The following is a 26,389-nucleotide window of genomic DNA, read 5'->3' on the forward strand; positions in this document are numbered from 1 at the left end:
ACATCAATTGTACACTACAACAGGAACGCATGGAGCAATTTTGTGAGGAGCGACAATAGGCCACCATATATGTTTTCTATTTCATAAGAAACTTCAACACAGAGATCAATGCAGTATGATGATATTTGTTATATTTTTTCTTTTTGAATAAAACAGCATACACTTGTATATTATACAGAGTAGCATGCACAATGAAGAAAAAATGAGGGGGTTGTTCATTTTTCGAAAGGACATTAGCCAGTCACGGTATCCTATTAATATTAAACTCTAATGATTTATGAAGTTCTTGGCCCGTAATGAAAAATACGAATATTTGAAAGTTTAATTTCTTATTGGCAATGTCACTTTTTCCCCCAAAACACATTATATTATTAACTCTACCATTACTATCTGAAAAACAATCATTCATTCATTACCAAACGGAGACAGCCACGCTCATGCGTCGACTATTTAGTCGCTTTTAATTTGTCAAATATAAATATTGTAAATGTACACGTAGAAGTATTTTTCTTACTTGTGCTAACGGTAAGTTAAGCGTAATTAATGTTTACCATAACATAATATTAACCAAATTAGAATATCAACTATTAGATCAACTTAAATTCAGTCTTTGATTGTGTTTGATGCAAAAATCAAAATGTTACTAAAGCTCTGAAGAAATGTCCGCCATGATCGAATACGCCGGTTATGCTTGTTTTGCAAGATCGCCCGGTCACATGACCGGCGTATGCTGGTAGCCGCTTTTCAGAACGAATCGAGCAGAGGTAGTGATAGTGGGGATAGAGCTATAGCCACCAGTAGAATATTCCATTGTGTAGGAGAGAATGTGTTTTTAATTTTGTATATATATGTTATTGAGGAGTAGTGTCCATAAATGTAATGGTGTTTAATTGTCTAGTCCAATAATCTGTGAGATGTATAATTTGACTATAGTGTATATATATGCCACATTATGGTTTCAATTCTATGCAGTGGCTGAGTGGTTAAGATATCACAATATATTACCACAAGCCCATCTACTATAGATTTCTAGTTCAATGTGGGGCAGTTCCACATACTGACTGTCTTTTCAGGGTACTCCGGCTTTCCTCCTCCAACAAACCTACCTGTTAATAGGGCGTTCAACTATAACAATCCAAACCAAACCAAATCCATATGATGAAAGTAGAATGCAAAATAAAACAATGGATTACCAATTTTAGGTATGTAACAGGAGAGGAGCAAATGAAGCGGCCAGATCGGTATTCGAACCCGGGACCCTCCGAACACTAGCTCTCTACTGTCTGAGCTACCTGGTCACCGATGGTCGACCCAGTCCAATCCCGCTACAGGTATATTGCTGTTCCTTTAATTTATGTAGAAATGCTGACTTGTTTTCTGCACCCGTTATTTTTACATTGGCTGTCAGCAGTCTTTTTGGCAAGCATTTCCAATTGGGAAATGAAAACCAATGCAGTTTCATCGTCTAGGACTTGGTTGGAAAGAATAACATTGAAAATCCTTTTCACTCCATCTGAATTATCATCGACATCAACAATTTCATCACTTTCTGTCTCATTTCACTGTTTTCGTACTCAAGAACCCTTTCGAAGATGTTGAACGTGGAGGTCCAGATACATGTATTTTTTGAACTCCGGATATTACTGGTCCACTGAAATCAAAACGCAAAATTTTATGAATCACATATTTTTTCAGAGCAATTAATGGATGTAATCTTATTTCTTATACATTTAGATAGCATGTCATATCAGTACTTTACATGGGCTGGACTTACACTATCTTTGATTTTGGTTAAAAAAAAAGGATCAATTGATACCTAAAGCTTTTAATTAATTGGTGCTAATGAATTTTCTGATGAAATTTCCAATTTAATACCATACAAAGACATGTTTGGTGGTCTGAAGGTAGTCCCTTTGTCAGGTATTGATATTGGATTGGATGCAGGGGCCTGTCTCACTTTACTATAGCTATCATAGCTAAAAGAAAAACATACATGTACATGAAAAACTATGTATAGTATTAACAGGCCGAGAGTAGTGTGCCGCAGTAGGGCTCGAACCTGTGACCCCAGACTTACTGGTCCGCCGCTCTACCGACTGATCTAAAGGGAAATTCCCCCTAACGAGAAGGTAGAAGGCAACCGTATCACTGTCCATATGTACAATAAAACCTGCTACAGTATTCAATATGTACATGTATATTGTAATGTAAATGAAAAGATGTAGAAATACATGTAGCAAAATATATGACATTCAGTTAAAGTGATAATTACAGGGACACGCTAAACATTGTAAACATTCTAGGGCTATGTTTTACATCTAAGAAAGCGTCATATCAATCACATTCAAACTTTATTGACGTCACTATGCTCTCTGTTACCCCTATTCGGGCCCCACAGTCTCTATAAATACACTGGTACTTGATGTTTCAATACTAATCTATATTGTCAGAGTCATTTCCACTCCAAAAGTTAATATATGTCCACATTTATCGATATATATATATATATACGAGAGCGAAAATCGATGATCACGTTATAAATTTTCTGTGGTCCTCTAGAATCTGTCACTGTTAACTATAACGATACTCACATGGCGAGGAGGAAAGCTGCTACTTCATAATGGAACTTGAGGTTTTCTCTTTCTTTCACCAAATTCCAATGCTAGATGTTTTCGCCAATAACCACTTTGCTTTTATGGCGCTGTTGTTGATACTCTAGGTTGCTTTCCTTCTTCTCAGATGGCAATAAGTATGACGGCCTTCCACGCTTTCGTTTTGAAGTGGGGGAAGCCATATTGTTTTTGTTTGTGACATGCTGCATGTGTCACGCATGCGCTGAACCTATGATTTTTAGCAGTACTGCCAAAAATCGAATTATTGATTTTGTTATTTAATTACTTTTAAACCAGTAGCTTATTTGCATCATAATTAAAGAAAAGTTCATAACTTTTAATGTTTATTAATTAATGTATATAAAAATCTGCTATATTCGCGTCAGAGCTAGTTAGGGCATATATAACTTTAAAGCTAGAATAAGATCTCAAAAGTTTATTTTAAAACCTGCACTCAAGTTTTATTTTCTCATTTTTAGATCAAGTCATGAAAATATTAACCAGCGAAAATAGTTGGCTTAAAATATGGTAGTTAGAAAATCTATTCCTTTGGCTTCTTCGGCTGCATATTTCGAATGAAAAAAAAAGATACAAAAAAATTGCTATCATTGCGAGATGTTCTATAAATTTCATCTTGCAATTGTGTTATGACTCGATCAGTGTAGTGTGACATACAATGTAATCGAACATAAATCATCCCAAAATGAAATTGAAAAAAATAAAATTCACCAGTTACTTAGCAATGACATTAAACCTTTAAGCCACATTCTCTGAAAAACCCAATTAGGTATGAAAAATGTTGAGGTCTTATCGTAGGATCTGGCCTGGCTATTCAGACTTTATATCTAACATGGCTACTGTACAATGGCTGTGGTTATCGGTGAACAATAACATCAAGGATTACAGGTCTCGTGGGCCTGTTTTAACACCACAATCAATTAAAGTAGTGTACCACACCGTTTACACCTTACTATTGTACAGGTAATGATAGGCCTGGAATCGCCTGTGGCTCCGGCCGCATTGATTAGATAAACCAAGACTTAATAATCATTTTTGATAGGCCAAGGCTTACAAAGGATCAAGGGATTTTTGGCCACTTTTCACGTATTCAGTGGTGTATTCTATTTGTCGTAAAAATCGCTGGTTGAAATCGGGTTGGAATTAGTGTTTTGATGGTGGTGATATGGTAGGAAGACTAGGGTTCTGGTGTTTGACAAGATTTTGCGGTCTAGTATATAGTGTAATTATTTGTTTTGTACAGAAGAGAGAGTAAAAATTTCCTACTTAGGTTTCTAAGTTGTGCTGGAAATACTTGATATACAGGAGTTAAAGATTCCTTCTAGGGTTTTTAGGTCATCTGACCCGAAAGAATAAAATCATTAAAGAACTTCTTCTGAAGAACCAGAAGGCCCAGGGTACTGATATTGGGCCTGTAGCATGTTGGGATGAAGGGATGAAGGGCTGCTAAGTCAAATTAATGACCTTGACATTCATTCAAGGTCACAGGTGTCAAATAGGCTAAAATCATTTAAACAACTTCTTGTGAATAACTAAGATGTCTAGAGACATGATATTTAGCCTATGGCATGCTGAAATGAAGGGCTACCTAGTTTGTTCAAATGAATGACCTTGATCTTCATTCAAGGTCATGGGTCAAAAAGGCTAAAATCTTGAAACAACTTTTTGTGAATAACTAAGAGGCTTACAGACATAATATTGGGCCTGTGACATGCTTGGATAAGTGACTACCAAGTTTGTTCATATGAAGGACCTTGCTTTTCATTTAAGGTCATGGGCTCAAATAGGCTACAATCTTTAAACACTTCTTTTAAATAAGTAAAAGTCCTAGAAACTGGATATTGGACTTGTAGCATGGTGGAGACCAAGGGACCTTCATTCATAGTCTAATTCATCAAATATATCAGAACCTGAATGTCTTCTATTAAAAGAGTTCTTTTGAATTGTTTGTCACTTCTATGTTCTTTGAGGTGTTGTTTTGTGCCAAAAGTCAGATGACTGTTAAGGCCCATGGGCTTCTTGTTTGGTTGTGCTGTTGCAACAAGATGAGAGAAAATGTAATAGTAAAACTGAAGCTGAACCCAGGACCTCCTAACACAAGATGATACACTGCTGATTGGAGCTATAGACACCTTGATTGGCCCAGTCCATTTTTGCTACGCTGTTATATTCCAATATTCCATTTCACTGTCATATATTGATGTACAAATGTCATAAATTATCATATTATTCCTTTCTTTGCCTCTAACATTACTTGCTGGAAGTTCAAAACCCCGAAACTGGTAGTTATAGAATGTCAGATAATGCAACCATTTGGCCATTGTCTTGAAGAGTGGATTAGTTATAGAATTTCAGACACATCTAACATTGCTATTAGAAGTTAACAAAGTTATTGGTAGAAATAGAAACCGAAAAGAAAATGATCAAAATTACAAAGGTTGCCATCAGCTGCTTAATCTAAACAGATTATAGAAAATGTTCCATTTAAGGTATCATTGTCCAGAATTGTATCATTAAATTGTGTATTTGTCTACTTGTAAGTAAGAATTCCTGTTTAAAGGTCACTATACACTGTATAATTAAATATTTGTAGGAGTTAAGAAACCATCAAACAAAACGATTCTTTTATTTATTTTTCCTTTATTATTTCTCAACAAAAGAGTTCCGATACAACATGACAGGAAGTTTGACGAATACGTTATTATAAGCATCATCTAAACGCTGGGAATGGTCGAGTTTGAATCTTCACAAATTGTATGATTCAGAATTTTGTTTTTCCTGGTGGTTGGGAATGGACATAGAAAAAGAGGTGTAAAGTTTTTGGGTCTGAGGTCATCGATTTGGTCAAAAGAATGGTTATCATGGATATGTTACAAACAAACATTGGCTGGTCAAGTATCAATTGACCAGAAATGGAATGTTTACAAATAATACCACAACAAAGCTTGACTGTCACTGACCAGTACTGTGCCATAGAAAAGCATTTAAATTCCTCCACAGTATGGATCTAACAGTTAACGGGGTAAATTTAAAACAAATATTACATTAACACCTTCATTTGTTTACTATTGAACTATAGCATAATCAGTTACAGGGGATCAAAGATCAGAATTAACAGCTATACAGCTGGGCGATTTTATAACTTCCCGAATATGACTGGGATCTGGCCCTATTTTCAAGAAAACAAAGAGAGAAAAGAAAAGAGCATAGACTTAGGTCGGAATTTAAGTCACTAGCTCATTATGTAAATTAGGTCAAACCATGTCGATTTGATATTAGACAGCCAGTGTGGCTGTAACCAGAGGGACCATTCCTTCAGCAACTGCTGTACATTTCAGGAGAGACCATTCCTTCAGCCACTGCTGTGCATTTCAGGAGAGACCATTCCTTCAGTCACTGCTGTGCATTTCAGGAGAGACCATTCCTTCAGTCACTGCTGTGCATTTCAGGAGAGACCATTCCTTCAGCCATTGCTGTACATTTCAGGAGAGACTATTCCTTCAGCCACTGTTGTAGATTTTAGGAGAGACCATTCCTTCAGCCACTGCTGTAAATTTCAGGAGAGACTATTCCTTCAGCCACTGCTGTACATTTCAGGAGAGACCATTCTTTCTGTAAGTGCAGTAGAACCTTTAACAAATGACCACTCCATCAGACAAATACAATTATAGCAATGATAGAACCTTTCAAGGACCACTCCTGCCAGTGTTGTAAACCTTTTTAGAGAGACCACTCCCATTATTCAATACAATAGAGGCCACTCCTGTCAGGCAGTACAAGAGAGCAGTCAGTGTTTTAACTTGTCCAGAGATGTTCCACTTTCTGTCTGTACAGTTATCACATGGTTTGAAGTTTAAAAGAAACAAATTACATTATTGTGAGGAAAAGTAGCATGCAGGTTTTAATACCCATAGAATAAAAATGCAGGATAATTGTAATGTTTAAAGATCCTCACAGAAATGTTAGTTAACACAAGATCCTCACAGAAATGTTAGTTAACACAAGATCCTCACAGAAATGTTAGTTAACACAAGATCCTCACAGAAATGTTAGTTAACACAAGATCCTCACAGAAATGTAAGTTAACACAAGATCCTCACAGAAATGTTAGTTAACACAAGATCCTCACAGAAATGTAAGTTAACACAAGATCCTCACAGAAATGTTAGTTAACACAAGATCCTCACAGAAATGTTAGTTAACACAAGATCCTCACAGAAATGTAAGTTAACACAAGATCCTCATGGAAATGTTAGTTAACACAAGATCCTCACAGAAATGTAAGTTAACACAAGATCCTCACAGAAATGTTAGTTAACACAAGATCCTCACAGAAATGTTAGTTAACACAAGATCCTCACAGAAATGTTAGATTTTCTACCTTAAGTATCTCAATCTACACACAGTACAGTTTACCAGGGCTTAGACAGGAGGTAGTAAAGGGAGCCAATCTGATGGAAATCGCTCAATCATGTAAAGATACGTGTGTGTTCACTGACCTGTGTAAAAGGTTTAGTTGACTTTGGTTTCTATCTTGTCATCAAGTGTCTCCATAGTTCAAATTTTATCCGGACAATGTTGATATATTATACTAGTATATGTACAAACACAGCTATTTTTTGTTGTATCAAATTCCATTATGACTGACTGAAATTCTTTTGAAGTTGTGCAATCTTGAAATGTATTTTTCTTTTACCTTAAGAATTTTTAATGTAGTCACTGGTGAAAATATTTTGGCTGGATAATTCTCAAAAATCTAATACATCATGAAGGTAGAAGAGACTATAGCTATAGATACATTAATATTAAACAATATAATGTATAAATATAGGTACCGGGGTTCTATTTCTGATAATGATTTTGAAGCGTAAACTACAGTTTGTGTCAAGGGACGTAACTCTTGAGCAATATTACAATTGCATAATCATTTTTAAAGGCCCATTACCTTTCCGGAGCAAAATATAGAGGTTTCTTAAGAAACATTAATATCATCAGAAAATGCATACCGATGACCTAAAATAAGGTTATGACACCAAACATATGCAAGATTTCCTGCATAATACATGTATATGAAAACAGTGGAGAGTCAATTCGCTGTTTTGCCGTCTGGCGCAGTGATAGTCAACTACCATGCGCGGTATTTAGGACGACGGAGGGAAACATAATACAACCCGCGTTATGAAAATAAACATTTTATTAGGTCATCTGACCGAAGGTCAGGATGACCTATTGTCATCGTGTTTCGTCCGTCGTCGTGCGCCGTGCGCCGTCCGCCGCCGTGCGTCGTGCGTAAAACTATTTATACAAAAGCCTACTCCTCCTAAACCCTTGAGTGAATTACATCCATATTTGGTGTGAAACATCCTTGGGGAAGGACAATCATATTTTATATAAATGAGATAAGTCCGACCCCTAGGGGCAGAGGGGCGGGGCCCCAAAAGGGCAAATTTTCTTAATTTAATTTAAGCTTTTAAATTCTACTCCTCCTTCATCCTTGGATGGATTTCATCCATATTTAGTGTGAAACATCATTGGGGACCGACAATCATATTTTATATAAATGAGCCTGGTCCGACCCCTAGGGGCTGAGGGGTGGGGCCCCAAAAGGGCAAATTTTCTTAATTTTAGCTTTAAAATCCTACTCCTCCTTCATCCTTGGATGGATTTTATCTATATTTGGTGTGAAACATCATTGGGGAAGGACAATCATATTTTATATAAATGAGCTTGGTCCGACTCCTAGGGGCTGAGGGGTGGGGCCCCAAAAGGGCAAATTTTCTTAATTTTAGCTTTAAAATCCTACTCCTTCCTCATCCTTGGATGAATTTCATCCATATTTGGTTTGAAACATCATTGGGGAAGGACAATCATATTTTATATAAATCAGTCTAGTCTGACCCCCTAGGGGCTGAGGGGTGGGGCCCCAAAAGGGCAAATTTTCTTAATTTTAGCTGGCCCACTTCCTGTTTTCAGGTTTCGGTCTCCGATCTCAATGATTTTATAGGGGTTTAATTGATGCCGAACAACATACAACATTTTCGTAAAGATTTTTAGGTCATCTGACCGAAGGTCAGGATGACCTATTGTCATCGTGTTTCGTCCGTCGTCGTGCGCCGTCCGCCGTGCGTCGTGCGTAAGACTATTTATACAAAAGCCTACTCCTCCTTAACCCTTGAGCGGATTACATCCATATTTGGTGTGAAACATCATTGGGGAAGGACAATCATATTTTATATAAATGAGCCTGGTTCGATCCCTTGGGGCTGAGGGGTGGGGCCCCAAAAGGGCAAATTTTCTTAATTTTAGCTTTAAAATCCTACTCCTTCTTCATCCTTGAATGGATTTCATCTATATTTGGTGTAAAACATCGTTGGGGAAGGACAATCATATTTTATATAAATGAGCCTGGTCCGACCCCCTAGGGGCAGAGGGGAGGGGCTCCAAAAGAGGAAATTTTCTTTATTTAAGCTTTAAAATCCTACTCCTCCTTCATCCTTGGATGGATTTCATCCATATTTGGTGTGAAACATCATTGGGGAAGGACAATCATATTTTATATAAATGAGCCTGGTCCGACCCCTAGGGGCTGAGGGGTGGGGCCCCAAAAGGGCAAATTTTCTTAATTTTAGCTTTAAAATCCTACTCCTCCTTCATCCTTGGATGGATTTCATCCATATTTGGTGTGAAACATCATTGGGGAAGGACAATCATATTTTATATAAATGAGCCTGGTCCGACCCCTAGGGGCTGAGGGGTGGGGCCCCAAAAGGGCAAATTTTCTTAATTTAAGCTTTAAAATCCTACTCCTCTTTCATCCTTGGATGGATTTCATCCATATTTGGTGTGAAACATCATTGGGGAAGGACAATCATATTTTATATAAATGAGCCTGGTCCGACCCCTAGGGGCTGAGGGGTGGGGCCCCAAAAGGGCAAATTTTCTTAATTTAAGCTTTAAAATCCTACTCCTCTTTCATCCTTGGATGGATTTCATCCATATTTGGTGTGAAACATCATTGGGGAAGGACATTCATATTTTATATAAATGAGCCTGGTCCGACCCCTAGGGGCTGAGGGATGGGGCCCAAAAAAGGGCAAATTTTCTTAATTTTAGCTTTAAAATCCTACTCCTCCTTCATCCTTGAATGGATTTCATCTATATTTGGTGTAAAATATCATTGGGGAAGGACAATAATATTTTATATAAATGAGCCTGGTCCGAACCCTAGGGGCAGAGGGGTGGGGCCCCGAAAGGGCAAATTTTCTTAATTTTAGCTTTAAAATCCTACTTCTCCTTCATCCTTGGATGGATTTCATCCATATTTGGTGTGAAACATCGTTGGGGAAGGACAATCATATTTTATATAAATGAGCCTGGTGACCCCTAGGGGCAGAGGGGTGGGGCTCCAAAAGAGGAAATTTTCTTAATTTAAGCTTTAAAATCCTTCATCCTTGGATGGATTTCATCCATATTTGGTGTGAAACATCATTGGGGAAGGACAATCATATTTTATATAAATGAGCCTGGTCCGACCCCTAGGGGCAGAGGGGCGGGGCTCCAAAAGGGGAAATTTTCTTAATTTTAGCTTTAAAATCCTACTCCTTCTTCATCCTTGAATGGATTTCATCTATATTTGGTGTAAAACATCGTTGGGGAAGGACAATCATATTTTATATAAATGAGCCTGGTCCGACCCCCTAGGGGCAGAGGGGAGGGGCTCCAAAAGAGGAAATTTTCTTTATTTAAGCTTTAAAATCCTACTCCTCCTTCATCCTTGAATGGATTTCATCCATATTTGGTGTGAAACATCATTGGGGAAGGACAATCATATTTTATATAAATGAGCCTGGTCCGACCCCTAGGGGCTGAGGGGTGGGGCCCCAAAAGGGCAAATTTTCTTAATTTTAGCTTTAAAATCCTACTCCTCCTTCATCCTTGGATGGATTTCATCCATATTTGGTGTGAAACATCATTGGGGATGGACAATCATATTTTATATAAATGAGCCTGGTCCGACCCCTAGGGGCTGAGGGGTGGGGCCCCAAAAGGGCAAATTTTCTTAATTTAAGCTTTAAAATCCTACTCCTCTTTCATCCTTGGATGGATTTCATCCATATTTGGTGTGAAACATCATTGGGGAAGGACAATCATATTTTATATAAATGAGCCTGGTCCGACCCCTAGGGGCTGAGGGGTGGGGCCCCAAAAGGGCAAATTTTCTTAATTTAAGCTTTAAAATCCTACTCCTCTTTCATCCTTGGATGGATTTCATCCATATTTGGTGTGAAACATCATTGGGGAAGGACATTCATATTTTATATAAATGAGCCTGGTCCGACCCCTAGGGGCTGAGGGATGGGGCCCAAAAAAGGGCAAATTTTCTTAATTTTAGCTTTAAAATCCTACTCCTCCTTCATCCTTGAATGGATTTCATCTATATTTGGTGTAAAATATCATTGGGGAAGGACAATAATATTTTATATAAATGAGCCTGGTCCGAACCCTAGGGGCAGAGGGGTGGGGCCCCGAAAGGGCAAATTTTCTTAATTTTAGCTTTAAAATCCTACTTCTCCTTCATCCTTGGATGGATTTCATCCATATTTGGTGTGAAACATCGTTGTAGAAGGACAATCATATTTTATATAAATGAGCCTGGTGACCCCTAGGGGCAGAGGGGTGGGGCTCCAAAAGAGGAAATTTTCTTAATTTAAGCTTTAAAATCCTACTCCTCCTTCATCCTTGGATGGATTTCATCCATATTTGGTGTGAAACATCATTGGGGAAGGACAATCATATTTTATATAAATGAGCCTGGTCCGACCCCTAGGGGCAGAGGGGCGGGGCTCCAAAAGGGGAAATTTTCTTAATTTAAGCTTTAAAATCCTACTCCTCCTTCATCCTTGAATGGATTTCATCCATATTTGGTGTGAAACATCATTGGGGAAGGACAATCATATTTTATATAAATGAAATAGATCCGACCACTATGGGCAGAGGGGCGGGGCTCCAAAAGGTCAAATTTTCTTAATTTAAGCTAGATCCTACTCCTCCTTCATCCTTGGATGGATTTCATCCATATTTGGTGTGAAACATCATTGGGGAAGGACAATCATATTTTATATAAATGAGCCTGGTCCGACCCCTAGGGGCTGAGGGGTGGGGCCCCAAAAGGGCAAATTTTCTTAATTTAAGCTTTAAAATTCTACTCCTCTTTCATCCTTGGATGGATTTCATCCATATTTGGTGTGAAATATCATTGGGGAAGGACATTCATATTTTATATAAATGAGCCTGGTCCGACCCCTAGGGGCTGAGGGATGGGGCCCAAAAAAGGGCAAATTTTCTTAATTTTAGCTTTAAAATCCTACTCCTTCTTCATCCTTGAATGGATTTCATCTATATTTGGTTTAAAACATCGTTGGGGAAGGACAATCATATTTTATATAAATGAGCCTGGTCCGACCCCTAGGGGCAGAGGGGCGGGGCTCCAAAAGAGGAAATTTTCTTTATTTAAGCTTTAAAATCCTACTCCTCCTTCATCCTTGAATGGATTTCATCCATATTTGGTGTGAAACATCGTTGGGGAAGGACAATCATATTTTATATAAATGAGCCTGGTCCGACCCCTAGGGGCTGAGGGGTGGGGCCCCAAAAGGGCAAATTTTCTTAATTTTAGCTTTAAAATCCTACTCCTCCTTCATCCTTGGATGGATTTCATCCATATTTGGTGTGAAACATCATTGGGGATGGACAATAATATTTCATATAAATGAGCCTGGTCCGAACCCTAGGGGCAGAGGGGTGGGGCCCCGAAAGGGCAAATTTTCTTAATTTTAGCTTTAAAATCCTACTTCTCCTTCATCCTTGGATGGATTTCATCCATATTTGGTGTGAAACATCGTTGTAGAAGGACAATCATATTTTATATAAATGAGCCTGGTGACCCCTAGGGGCAGAGGGGTGGGGCTCCAAAAGAGGAAATTTTCTTAATTTAAGCTTTAAAATGCTACTCCTCCTTCATCCTTGAATGGATTTCATCCATATTTGGTGTGAAACATCATTGGGGAAGGACAATCATATTTTATATAAATGAGCCTGGTCAGACCCCTAGGGGCAGAGGGGCGGGGCTCCAAAAGGGGAAATTTTCTTAATTTAAGCTTTAAAATCCTACTCCTCCTTCATCCTTGAATGGATTTCATCCATATTTGGTGTGAAACATCATTGGGGAAGGACAATCATATTTTATATAAATGAAATAGATCCGACCACTATGGGCAGAGGGGCGGGGCTCCAAAAGGTCAAATTTTCTTAATTTAAGCTAGATCCTACTCCTCCTTCATCCTTGGATGGATTTCATCCATATTTGGTGTGAAACATCATTGGGGAAGGACAATCATATTTTATATAAATGAGCCTGGTCCGACCCCTAGGGGCAGAGGGACGGGGCCTAAAAAGGGGAAATTTTCTTAAGGACAATCATATTTTATATATATGAGTCTGGTCCGACCCCTAGGGGCTGAGGTGTGGGGCCCCAAAAGGGCAAATTTTCTTAATGTTAGCTGGCCCAATCTCAATGAAAATTGGTCTATAGGGGTTTAAATTAAATGCAAACATTTTCATAAAGACTTAGGTTTTCCAAGATGGCCGCTAGCCCACTTCCTGTTTTCAGGTTTCAGTCTCCGATCTCAAGGAAAATTGGTCTATAGGGGTTTTAATTGATTCTGAAGGGGAACTTTAGGTAAGGACAATCATATTTTATAAAGGACCGAGCTAAGACCCATGGGGATAGTATGGCTGATGTCCAAAATGGAAGCTTTGCTGAAATTTGGCTTTAAAATCCGTAAATGGGTTACAACCATATATGGATGAAGGGCTACCAAGTTTGTTCAACGAATGACATTTACCTATTTCAGAAACTTACATATTCAACTAAGGAGTTCTTGTATTGTTTATATTAATCGTTAACCAATACTTTATACTGTGACTTTGTTGTTTTGTGCAATGAGTCAGATGACCGTTAAGGCCCATGGGCCTCTTGTTTATTTTAATCAAATCGTTCAGAAGGTGGTGATAAATGTAGTATTAACGGTAATTTAACAACATTTGTGACTCTAAAAAATTATTGATCTTGTTTTACATTCCCATTTAAAAAATTAAAAGCCGTTTCGGAAAGGTATTGGGCCTTTAATCAGTCTTTGTAATTTATGAAAATTTCTTATTTTCCTCAAACTGTAAAGTAGCCACCAGCTACCACAGAGTTATCATCTTCCATAGAAGGACATTTTAATTATGCTTACAGGTTTCTTGCCTTTTTAACTTAAAAAAATACCAGTAGGCAAACAGCAGTTCTGCATCAAACAAAACTATGACTTGCACATTGTAAGTGATGGAGAGCTGAAGATGTTTTTAGGTTTTGACTCTTAGGAATGTTGATTACAACTTACTTCCCATGGTATACATTTCCTCAGGTGATATTGGATAATTGACTTTAGTATTGAGGTACTAAGGAATGCAGCTAAGTAAAGGTTTTAGTTTCAGTCTCGGTGGATTAAAATAATCTTGGTGATTCTCTAGCCTGCTACTTTCATGTGGATTTGTAAAGATGATATTGTTTGTTATTGTTGTTGTTTACAGTTTGATGTAAACAAAACATCACACAGACCCAATATCTCAGATTAAACTGATATAAACAAAACATCACAGACCCGTATCTCAGATTAAACTGATATAAACAAAACAAATAAATAAATAAAAAAAGAATGGGTTTTTACGGAGTTTTCTTTTTTTAAACATTTAAGTACTACAATGATGACATGGAGTCAGTATGATGTTTTGGAACTGACTGACAAGGATGTTTCAATAGCTGGTGTATTGTATTGCCATTAACAATTTAAGGTTTAAATCTATTTTTCTTTCGGTTTGCTATATCCTTACACTTAAATTGTCACTGACATGAAGAATAATCAATTAGGAAATCAGGAGGTCAGGTGTTGTAGATCTAAATCATTCTACCACAGTTCTCTACACCACTTTTGTCCTCCACCTGTAGGTCACATTGGCTAAGTGGTTAAGGTGTCTGACATTCTACCACTAGCCCTCCACCTCTAGGTCACAGTGGCTGAGTGGTTAAGGTGTCTGACATTCTATCACTAGCCCTCCCCCTCTAGGTCACAGTGGCTAAGTGGTTAAGGTGTATGACATTCTACCACTAGTCTTCAACCTCTGGACCACAGTGGCTGAGTGGTTAAGGTGTTTGATATTCTACCACTAGTCTTCCACTTCTGAGTCACAGTGGCTGAGTGGTTAAGATGTATGACATTCTACCACTAGTCCTCCAACTCTAGGTCACAGTGGCTGAGTGGTTAAGGTGTCTGACATTCTACCACTAGCCCTCCACCTCTAGGTCACAGTGGCAGAGTGGTTAAGGTGTCTGACATTCTACCACTAGTCCTCCACCTCTAGGTCACAGTGGCTGAGTGGTTAAGGTGTCTGACATTCTACCACTAGTCCTCCACCTGTAGGTCACAGTAGCTGAGTGGTTAAGTTGTCTGACATTCTACCACTAGTCCTCCAACTCTAGGTCACAGTGGCTGAGTGGTTAAGGTGTCTGACATTCTACCATTAGCCCTCCACCTCTAGGTCACAGTGGCAGAGTGGTTAAGGTGTCTGACATTCTACCACTAGTCCTCCACCTTTAGGTCACAGTGGCTGAGTGGTTAAGGTGTCTGACATTCTACCACTAGTCCTCCACCTCTAGGTCACAGTGGCTGAGTGGTTAAGGTGTCTGACATTCTACCACTAGTCCTCAAGCTCTAGGTCATAGTGGCTGAGTTGTTAAGGTGTCTGACATTCTACCACTAGCCCTCCACCTCTGGGTCACAGTGGCTGAGTGGTTGAGATATCTGACATTCTACTACTAGTCCTCCACTTCTGGGTTGTGGTGACTGAGTGGTTAAGGTTCTACCACTAGTTCTCCACCTCTGAGTGGGCCAGCAGGTGAGTAGTTAAGGTGTCTGATATTCTACCTCTAGTCTGGACCACTTTTGGATTATGGTGGCAGTATTAGACTTATGAAAACTTCTGACTTGTCTTCTGTCTTTTATTTGTGATGAGATTGCCTGATTTCAAACCTTATAAGGGGATTTAGTACACATTAAAATTGTAACACACAGCCTTTGTCAAACCGGTGGACCATCTAGAGGAGAGTCTGGTCCCAGGCCCCCTCCAAGGTAGATAATCAGTAAAGGTAGATAACCAGGAAAGGTGGCTTCCACTTAAGCAGGATTCCTTATCTCTAATGTGACATCCTACCTCTAATCAATCAATTACACAGAGAGGATGAGAGCAGCCACGACTCCGTCAGTGGTACTTGTAGACAGTGAAGACGGCCAACAAGTGTATCAAATATTTATTTTATTGATTCATAAGTATATTTGTTAATAATTGGCCTAGATAGTTCGACATTAAGTTGAAGACTAACCCAGTTTGTTTGGAGGATTCTATTTATCTTGACCTGAATTTAGACATCGAATGGTATTTATTTTTTCATGATGATCAGTCTTAAGTGGTTCCTTTGTATCTTGAAATAGTATTTTTGGCATACATGTATAGTATTTATATATACAGTGACTTTGAATAATGATCCTTCCTCTATTGAAATATGCTCCATTTTTTCCATTGTCATGTGAATATTTTACAATACTGGGGTATGTATATTTCAAGGAAGAAAACGGTCTGATTTTCCCAAATCAGTTGGTAGGGGCCCCTGAAATTATTGAGTATCAAAATTACACATGAATACTGGTATTAAAGTTTGTCACAGACATGAAATAGAATGATAGTCTTATAATAGGTATTTAAAATCTGTTTATCGTTAAGTTGTAATAGCTGAAAAAGAAAAAGAATATGTAAGTACATCATCTTTTATTCCACAACAAAAACATGGTTATAGCCAACCTCTAGCACTGCACCCACAAAATCTCTCCATCGACATGAAAAGGGAATGAAAAATGCTATATATTATAATCATGAAATAATTCTAAGCGTGTTCATGAATTTATTGTAAACATGTATCGTACAGTATTGAAGTTTTTTCAAAATGTTATCATACACTTTTGTTAAATTTAAGTTGTTTCTAGGACAAATAATTAAATAATTCAGATATCTCTACTTCATTTCTGCTAGCCGTTTATTCTATAACACCTGGCTGTGTATAGAAACAGCTGTTTAAGTTTTTAATGTTGTACACAGAGCATGTGAGGAGTTCCTGACCATACATCAACAACATCAATATTTCACACATGGGTGTCCTCAAATTGGCAGGTTTGTTTATACTGCTAATGTATTCTACCAGACTGGGAATTTGTTGTGGACAGAAAAATTCATTGGAAATGTCGCCTAAATCCATTTATTTCTCCTTCCTCCCCATAATTAATTATCTTCTGACCTGTAACAAACCAGGTTAAGTCTGGACTGGATATTTGAAAAGTCTCAGAAATTGATAATTGCCAAATTAGTTCTGGATCATTAAATGGAATTGAAAAATTTGAACATGCTTAGAATAATTTCTTCACTTGATTTAATTTTGTTTCATCTAAGAGAAGTTTCATAAATCAATTTAAGTTTCTTTGTGTAAATTACCGAATGTAACTGAAAACTAAAGAGGAAAAATACAATTATGATACAGAAATTCATTCACAGATTACTTATTAATTGCTGTTAGTTTCTTTTTCGAACTGCAACTTCAACAATTAAATCATTTAAAATTAAAAGTAATGGAATCTTTATCTCTTCATTGAAACCTATAGGGAATATTTATTAATATGATAAACTCTACCTGAAATTGCACTTCACTGAAAATTTTGTTAGAAAATGTTGTGCTAGCATATTTTTCCAATTTAGGATAAACTCTACCTGAAATTGCACTTCACTGAAAATTTTGTTAGAAAATGTTGTGCTAGCATATTTTTCCAATTTAGGATACCATTTTCATGTATTTGAACAGCTTTTCTTTCTACTGTTTTCATTAATTTAAGACCCATTGAATCATATGGTATGTATGTGTTGAAATGAGTTTAGATGAATATCCATAATTGAACTTGATATATAGTTAAGTTCAGCCACTGTATCTGAAGTTTAAACATCTGGTCTTTGTCATTGGTTTTGACTTCATAAGGATCCCTAGGTGTTAATAGGAATTCTTTCACTTGTTGGATCTGTCACAGTTAATCAAAGGATGGAAGTGATCATTAGGGTAGGGGGCAGTCAGGGTAGGGGGTAAGGGGGGCAGTCAGAGTAGGGGGCAGACAGGGTAGGGGGCAGTCAGAGTAGGGGCAGACAGGGTAGGGGCAGACAGGGTAGGGGGCAGACAGGGTAGGGGGCAGACAGAGTAGGGGGCAGTCAGGGTAGGGGGCAGACAGAGTAGGGGCAGACAGGGTAGGGGCAGACAGGGTAGGGGGACAGTCAGTGTAGGGGGACAGTCAGGGTAGGGGGCAGACAGAGTAGGGGGCAGACAGAGTAAGGGACAGTCAGGGTAGGGGTAGGGGGACAGTCAGGGTAGGGGGTAAGGGGGCAGTCAGGGTAGGGGTAGGGGGACGGTCAGGGTAGGGGTAGGGGGACAGTCAGGGTAGGAGGACAGTCAGGGTAGGGGGCAGACAGAGTAGGGGGGCAGTCAGGGTAGGGGTAGGGGGACAGTCAGGGTAGGGGGTAAGGGGGCAGTCAGAGTAGGGGGGCAGACAGGGTAGGGGGACAGTCAGGGTAGGGGGACAGTCAGGGTAGGGGGCAGACAGAGTAGGGGGCAGTCAGGGTAGGGATAGGGGGACAGTCAGGGTAGGGGGTAAGGGGGCAGTCAGGGTAGGGGTAGGGGGACAGTCAGGGTAGGGGGACAGTCAGGGTAGGGGTAGGGGGACAGTCAGGGTAGGGGTAGGGGGACAGTCAGGGTAGGGGGGCAGACAGAGTAGGGGGCAGTCAGAGTAGGGGTAGGGGGACAGTCAGGGTAGGGGGTAAGGGGGCAGTCAGAGTAGGGGGGCAGACAGGGTAGGGGGACAGTCAGGGTAGGGGGCAGACAGAGTAGGGGGCAGTCAGGGTAGGGGTAGGGGGACAGTCAGGGTAGGGGGTAAGGGGGCAGTCAGTAGTAGGGGTAGGGGGACAGTCAGGGTAGGGGTAGGGGGACAGTCAGGGTAGGGGGACAGTCAGGGTAGGGGGCAGACAGAGTAGGGGGGCAGTCAGGGTAGGGGTAGGGGGACAGTCAGGGTAGGGGGTAAGGGGGCAGTCAGAGTAGGGGGGCAGACAGGGTAGGGGGACAGTCAGGGTAGGGGGTAAGGGGGCAGTCAGAGTCAGACAGGGTAGGGGGGCAGACAGGGTAGGGGGACAGTCAGGGTAGGGGGACAGTCAGGGTAGGGGGCAGACAGAGTAGGGGGCAGTCATGGTAGGGATAGGGGGACAGTCAGGGTAGGGGGTAAGGGGGCAGTCAGGGTAGGGGTAGGGGGACAGTCAGGGTAGGGGGACAGTCAGAGTAGGGGTAGGGGGACAGTCAGGGTAGGGATAGGGGGGACAGTCAGGGTAGGGGGCAGACAGAGTAGGGGGCAGTCAGAGTAGGGGTAGGGGGACAGTCAGGGTAGGGGGTAAGGGGGCAGTCAGAGTAGGGGGGCAGACAGGGTAGGGGGACAGTCAGGGTAGGGGGCAGACAGAGTAGGGGGCAGTCAGGGTAGGGGTAGGGGGACAGTCAGGGTAGGGGGTAAGGGGGCAGTCAGAGTAGGGGGGGCAGACAGGGTAGGGGGCAGTCAGAGTAGGGGCATACAGGGTAGGGGCAGACAGGGTAGGGGGACAGTCAGGGTAGGGGGACACAGTCAGGGTAGGGGGCAGACAGAGTAGGGGCAGTCAGGGTAGGGGTAGGGGGACAGTCAGGGTAGGGGGTAAGGGGGTAGTCAGAGTAGGGGGGGCAGACAGGGTAGGGGGACAGTCAGGGTAGGGGGACAGTCAGGGTAAAGGGCAGACAGAGTAGGGGGCAGTCAGGGTAGGGGTAGGGGGACAGTCAGGGTAGGGGGTAAGGGGGCAGTCAGGGTAGGGGTAGGGGGACAGTCAGGGTAGGGGGACAGTCAGAGTAGGGGTAGGGGGACAGTCAGGGTAGGGGGACAGTCAGGGTAGGGGGCAGACAGAGTAGGGGGCAGTCAGGGTAGGGGTAGGGGGACAGTCAGGGTAGGGGGTAAGGGGGCAGTCAGAGTAGGGGGCAGACAGGGTAGGGGGACAGTCAGGGTAGGGGGACAGTCAGGGTAGGGGGTAAGGGGGCAGTCAGAGTAGGGGGGGCAGACAGGGTAGGGGGCAGTCAGAGTAGGGGCATACAGGGTAGGGGCAGACAGGGTAGGGGGACAGTCAGGGTAGGGGGACAGTCAGGGTAGGGGTAAGGGGACAGTCAGGGTAGGGGGCAGACAGGGTAGGGGGCAGTCAGGGTAGGGGTAGGTGAACAGTCAGGGTAGGGGGTAAGGGGGCAGTCAGAGTAGGGGGGTAGACAGGGTAGGGGTTAAGGGGGCAGTTAGAGTAGGGGGCAGACAGGGTAGGGGCAATCAGAGTAGGGGCAGACAGGGTAGGGGAGCAGACAGGGTAGAGGGGCAGTCGAGATCATGTAAGTAATGGGAAGTCCTTTGGAAATGACCATAGAGAGTTAAAGAATAAAGAGCCTGGGAGGAAATCTTTGTTTTGTGCCTCATAACTTTACATGTAACAATGGAAATAGACTGACCACCAAACCCTAAGTTATTGATAAGATTTTCTCAACAGAATTCTTATACTACTAGATTATTCTCCCCATAGTTTGAAACTTAGAATCAGACTTGTAGAGTCAAAAATCACAAAGGCAAACTTTTGTTTAGTGATGTTTTAAATATATAGACTTGTGGTCAGTTTATACTAGAACCAAGAAAAAATATGAATAAATAGGGAGTGAGGGATAGGACCATTGGTGAGTTGGACCAAGGGGGTTGACATGTTATAGGGGAGGGTGACTGGGGGAGGGGATTATAGCTTTAATGGTAAATGCCTAGGTATTCCTTGACTGGGGGTGGGGAGGGTGACTGGGGGAGGGGGTTATAGCTTTAATGGTGAGTACCTGGGTATTCCATGACTGGGGGTGGGGAGGGTGGCTGTGGGAGAGTGTTATAGGTTTAATGGTGAGTGACAGGGTATTCCTTGGCTGGGGGGGGGGGAGAGTGACTGGGGGAGGGGGTTATAGCTTTAATGGTGAGTGACAGGGTATTCCTTGACTGGGGGTGGGGAGAGTGACTGGGGGAGGGGGTTATAGCTTTAATGGTGATTGACAGGGTATTCCTTGACTGGGGGTGGAGAGAGTGACTGGGGGGAGGGGGTTATAGCTTTAATGGTGAGTGACAGGGTATTCCTTGACTGGGGAGAGTGACTGGGGGAGGGGGCTATAGCTTTAATGGTGATTGACAGGGTATTCCTTGACTGGGGGTGGGGAGAGTGACTGGGGGAGGGGTTTATAGCTTTAATGGTGAGTGACAGGGTATTCCTTGACTGGGGGTGGGGAGGGTGACTGGAGGAGGGGGGTATAACTGTAATGGTGATGGACAGACTATTTCTTGACTGGGGGTGGGGAGAGTGACTGGGGAAGGGGGTTATAGCTTTAATGGTGAGTGACAGGCTATTCCTTGACAATGATCCATGAGATTAATGCTAGCCATCATACAGACAGAACAAAGTACTAATGGCAATGGAGGGTAGCCAATTAAAATTTTGAATTAAGCAAGGTCCATTTCATAAATACTTTCTCTTGAATTATACACATACCTACACTAAACCACTGCTTGGGAAGTATGTGCAAAACAGATGGACAAAGAAGGCTGAGCTGTGGGTAATAAGATCTTAGACATTTATAAGCTGTGATGTAGTGTTGTGTCTTATATTTAACAACAAATATGTTAAAACATGTACTCAAACCAGACTTAATAGAAAAAGGACTTAAATTAGAGACTTAAAATCAAACTGAATCAGGACCAGGTATTTTGGCACACCTGTCATATACAAATCTCATCAGAATGTTAAATGAGGCTCCAGTGACAGCAATGGAACTACATGTATTGGCATCTATTATAGGAAGTTCTGAAAAAATAAATCAGTGATGTCAGCAAGTCAACCATCGAAAAAATTTCCCTGTCTTAATCAATTCTTATCTCTAGAGTAACTGCTTTTGTTATTTTCTTTATCAAAAAATGAAATTATGGTTTATAATTTACTCATTGATATGTTTTCAAGGGAAATAACCAATGGCACAATTACACTGAGTTAGGTTATGTACAGCGAGAGCTATCATGATCCAAGTAAAGATTAATGTAGGTACAGGTTAAAGTGAAATAAAATGTGGTTAATACTCATGGTCTCAATTATTCATTATCGATGAGTTAAAATCATCAAAAAACCTATAAAAACTAAAAGTTTAGCTAACAGTTTCTAACATAGCTTGCGAAAAAATTCGCAATTAAAATCATAATTGCATCATTAGTCATGTGTGATTATATACACTGTCCAGAGTCTGGCCTAAAATGCTTGTTAACATTAGATATTATACAAATATTTCATGGGTTACTGTGCTCTAGAACCTTCGGCCTCGTGCAATATAACATTTGTTGATTACCACCACCTCGGGTTAAATATTATAAAACTAGAGCACAGTAACCCATGGAATATTTGTTTTATTACATAATCACCAGTTTTCAGTAGAATATTGTTATAAAATGAATATGATAATCACTTAGCAAAATCATTAACACTGCACCGTACGGAAAAGCTTCAAATCCTATTAAAGATTGAGGTATAGCACACGAATGTCAGGTTGTAACTCCAGTTTGTATATAATCTTATTGTCTTCTTTCACATTATTAGTCCTGCATGCAGCCTTTTAATTCAACTCATTCATCGTGTCCATCCTATACTGGATAAACATCTACATGACGTGCTTGATTCAAGATCTATTAAGTTAGCGCGAAATTGAGGTTTGAGTTTTCTACAAAACTAGACAACAACAGCGAGGTGTTCCTAAAGCCGTACAATATAACATCTCGAACCGTGCAATATAAGGTTTTCATGGAAGCGTGCAATATAACTTCGAAGAGTGCAATATGACAAGGCTTGATTGAACTGTCGGGATAATAGTTGAAAATAGAATATTTCTTCATATATAGATTGGTGTAAACAAATTATGTAATAAAACTGTTTTAGACATAATGTGTAATATAAAACAATAGTTGATTTACAAAGTATATAAAAGTCTGAGGAGAAATATTAAAACCATTATAATTGTCAGGACAGGTCCTTCACAAGGCTACAGTGGCAGATGTCAGTGGACTACAATGTATCAGAACTGACCAAGGTAGTCATCTCCAAAATGACCCGTGGCAGTTACTCTCAAAAGTCAGGTCATCTGATTCAAGTTCATTTACACAGTGCCCCTCTAAAGTTCACTCTTTGTCTTTACTCTATAACACTGATTTCGAGGCAGTTTTTCTGACCGTCCATTAACAGTCAGAGGTGATCAATGATGACCACTAGGTTTTGTCATGTTTTCTGTTTCAGAGCATAAGCTTCCATTGAGTGGTTAATTAGAGAGATGTAAAATCAGGGAAGATAACTCCCAGCACAGATAAACATCAGGCTAACAGTCAAACTGGTCAGATAGAACAGGTCTATCAGGTAGGTGAACCTTCATATTCTCTCACAAGTATAACATATAGTATAGTTTGTTTGATACCACACTTTACAATTGTTTTTAATTAATTAATGGGAATAATGGAAATGCTATTATACTAAGTTGTTAACTTGAACTCTGAAATTTTGACCCTGTTTATATGGCCCTGAACAAACTAAACACATGATTGGTGGAAAACTGAGGGTTTTGTCAATATTGAGATAATTAACAACATTCAACTGAATATCACAATACACATCATTACTACATTGAGTATACAATTTTATTCTGACATTGGTAAATTAAAACCATTCTTCCAGTTCTTAAGCTTATACCTTTCTTCGTTTACTAACAAAGTAATCTTTATTAGTAAGAATAATTTTGTGATAAACTACAAATAATCATCAGATCAAAGAAAGTTACTACTTGAATTAATTAAAACAAATATGGCAAATTTTGTTGAAAAACACACAAATTTGCCAACTTTACTGGATTTTTTTTCTGCAGTGAATTTATTTTCTATCAGGGAAATGTTTCAGAAGTCTTGTTAATGCTGAGATAACCTTTCTTATAGAGAAGTTATCGTGAACATGTCACAGCAAATTGACCGTGAAATGGTTTTTATAAGGTCCACTGAACGCAGGGGAGGTATGGACAGATCAGTACAGGGTAAATACTTCCTAGTACATGCAGTAGATTTGTTCAGTAGACATAAGGCAGATGGTGATGTAGCATTGTCTAGTTTGATCTTCATATTGAGATTTAAGAAATAAAATACACGTTTTTAAATTGTCCCTTCAGTCTACTATTTGATATTACAGACCTCTTCATTTGTCACTGAAAAGTTGGATTTTTGAAAAAGGGAATTGTTTTGGGTTCGCAGCCATTTTGGAAGAAAATTGTAGATTTACAGAAGGGATGAGACCTTTCATGAGTAAACCACACAGTGTTTGTGAATTTGGTTAAAATTTTAGATGTACTTAATTCTTCATTTGGGAATGAGGCCTATAAATTCTATTGATATCAGTCTCTAAGAGCCCCTACAACAAGTTCTGTTAAAGTTTCCCTACAACAAGTTCTGTTAAAGTTTAAGAATTAATGTTAATTTATAGACAGTTGTATAATAATGTTAAGTGTTTATTTTATTACATGTATTTTATTATTCTTTTTTACATGACTACCCTAGCCTTCTTAAATCTTAGCTGTTTTATAAATAAAAATTGTTTGTTAGCACTGTAGCCCCTTGATCATTAAAATTCAATTACAATTGATTGTGCAAATGAAACGATGACCTAGGTGATAAAAAATTAATATTGATATATGTGGGAGGTCTATCAATAAGGATACAGAGAACATTTATAGAGATGAAGGTTATTGATTTCTTCTCTAATATAAACTCACTGCTACCATTGAAATTTCAAAAAAGGTTAAAGTGTTGGTTAAAGTATTTGTTAAAGTGTAAACTGAAAATGAAGATGAAATGATGATGAACATATAATGAAAATACAACCAAGAAATATCCTACTGTGAGGCCACTTGCCTGTAGACTAAGATTGATGATTTAACAGTAGGTTGGCATGGAATCTGAAGGCCACAACTGTCCTACCTCTATCCAAACTTCAAATTTTGACAAAATTTTTCATGAATAATTTGACCTGTAACCACAGGTTGACCACAGAGACAGTGGTCAACAAGTCTTGACCATACATGAGTTCTTACACGTCTTCTTGTCATGATGTCAACGTGATTTATGAAAAAGTCCCACTGGTCAATTTTGAATGATGGCCGTTTAAAGTTTCATTCTGTTGAAACATTTTAAGTTTTTGGGCTGTGACTATAGCCAACTCAGCATGATATGCGGAAGCTTTTGTACAGTTTGAGAAATTCTCGTTTGTTTACCTGTACGTTTAGACAGGTTATTGATGAGATCATCAGACTGGGGCGTTGAGACGTCTTTGTCAGTACCACTTTAACACTGTCAGGACCTTAATGGTCACCAACTGTTCTAATGTTGAAAACTGGACCAGGTAGACAAAGATGCCATATAGGTTTCCTTGTACAACTTGAAAATTAATACTTAAATCTAAATCCATATTTGACAGACTTTTGGGGTTGGAGTGGTGTTCATAATCTTTTATCGTAAATCAACAAGATTATTTATACTCCAAAATTATTGTACATCAAAGGAATATCTAACAAACTATATGTATTTTGTCTGTTTTATTAAACAGCCATTTGACATTGTCTAAGAATATGAAAGAATACCGACTTTTACACGAAGAACAATGGATAAGGTTGTTGGACACAAAGACTCCAAAAAGATGTAATGTAAAAGCAGTGTGATGCAACAAAGACTTAGTTCGGGAAAATTCATTACGTCATTTTGACATATTAATATGGATGACGTCATAGTGTTGTGACCTCATGGACAGTGAGAAGTTTTAAAATCAAGATGATAGCAAGATGGTGGCTTGATCAGTAGACTGCGATTCATTTCCCAGACGAATGCTACATAGCCGAAAATTTGGAACAGAGACTGTTTATATTATTTATATTGTAAATTATGTTCCCTTTGGAACACTTATGAGAAGTTATATGTTTTATTAAAGTTTAATAAAAAAGATAAACATGATCAATTCTAAAATTCTAAAAAATTGATGTTCTCAAAAAATGGAGATTATCAATGTCCTTGTTTGAATTCTCCATGATAAATCTGTCCTGGTAACCAGGTAAAGATAACAATCACTTGTGCTGTTTTAGTTTTTTCTCGTTGATCTTTGACCAAAAAAGTAACACAATTTGCAAGTTTGTTTTTTCTTTGAGTGAATCAGGACATGAGGAGAGTGTTTTTAGCCAAACATGGTCCTTAAATCTTGTCTAGAGTTTGGATTTAAGTGCACAAACACATCAGCTATGTTGTTGGGCTAATACTGTGTTGGAGGATCTGGCTACTTAAAGTGGTACAACAAAGCCTGAAGTGTCCGACTAGAGACCAGGGATCAGACCACCGGCTCCCTCCGAGGGCTTGGTTGTTAAGACAAATATATATCAAAATCCAGCATTG

General features: G+C 39.7%; 1 long non-coding RNA gene across 2 annotated transcripts in view; it reads left to right on the forward strand.

Moving 5' to 3' along the window:
- LOC138317239 (uncharacterized) overlaps positions 1 to 26,389 on the forward strand; it is a 95,703-nt gene that overhangs the window by 11,978 nt on the left and 57,336 nt on the right. Inside the window, exons 2-3 of one of the 2 annotated variants that reach the window (XR_011207738.1) lie at positions 1,203 to 1,331; positions 23,214 to 23,330. This is a non-coding gene — a long non-coding RNA (uncharacterized lncRNA). The remainder of the gene's footprint in view (positions 1 to 1,202; positions 1,332 to 23,213; positions 23,331 to 26,389) is intronic. The other variant, XR_011207739.1, reaches the window with a different exon arrangement.

The sequence above is a fragment of the Argopecten irradians genome, chromosome 3 (assembly GCF_041381155.1).
Source record: "Argopecten irradians isolate NY chromosome 3, Ai_NY, whole genome shotgun sequence".
Taxonomy (NCBI): domain Eukaryota; kingdom Metazoa; phylum Mollusca; class Bivalvia; order Pectinida; family Pectinidae; genus Argopecten; species Argopecten irradians.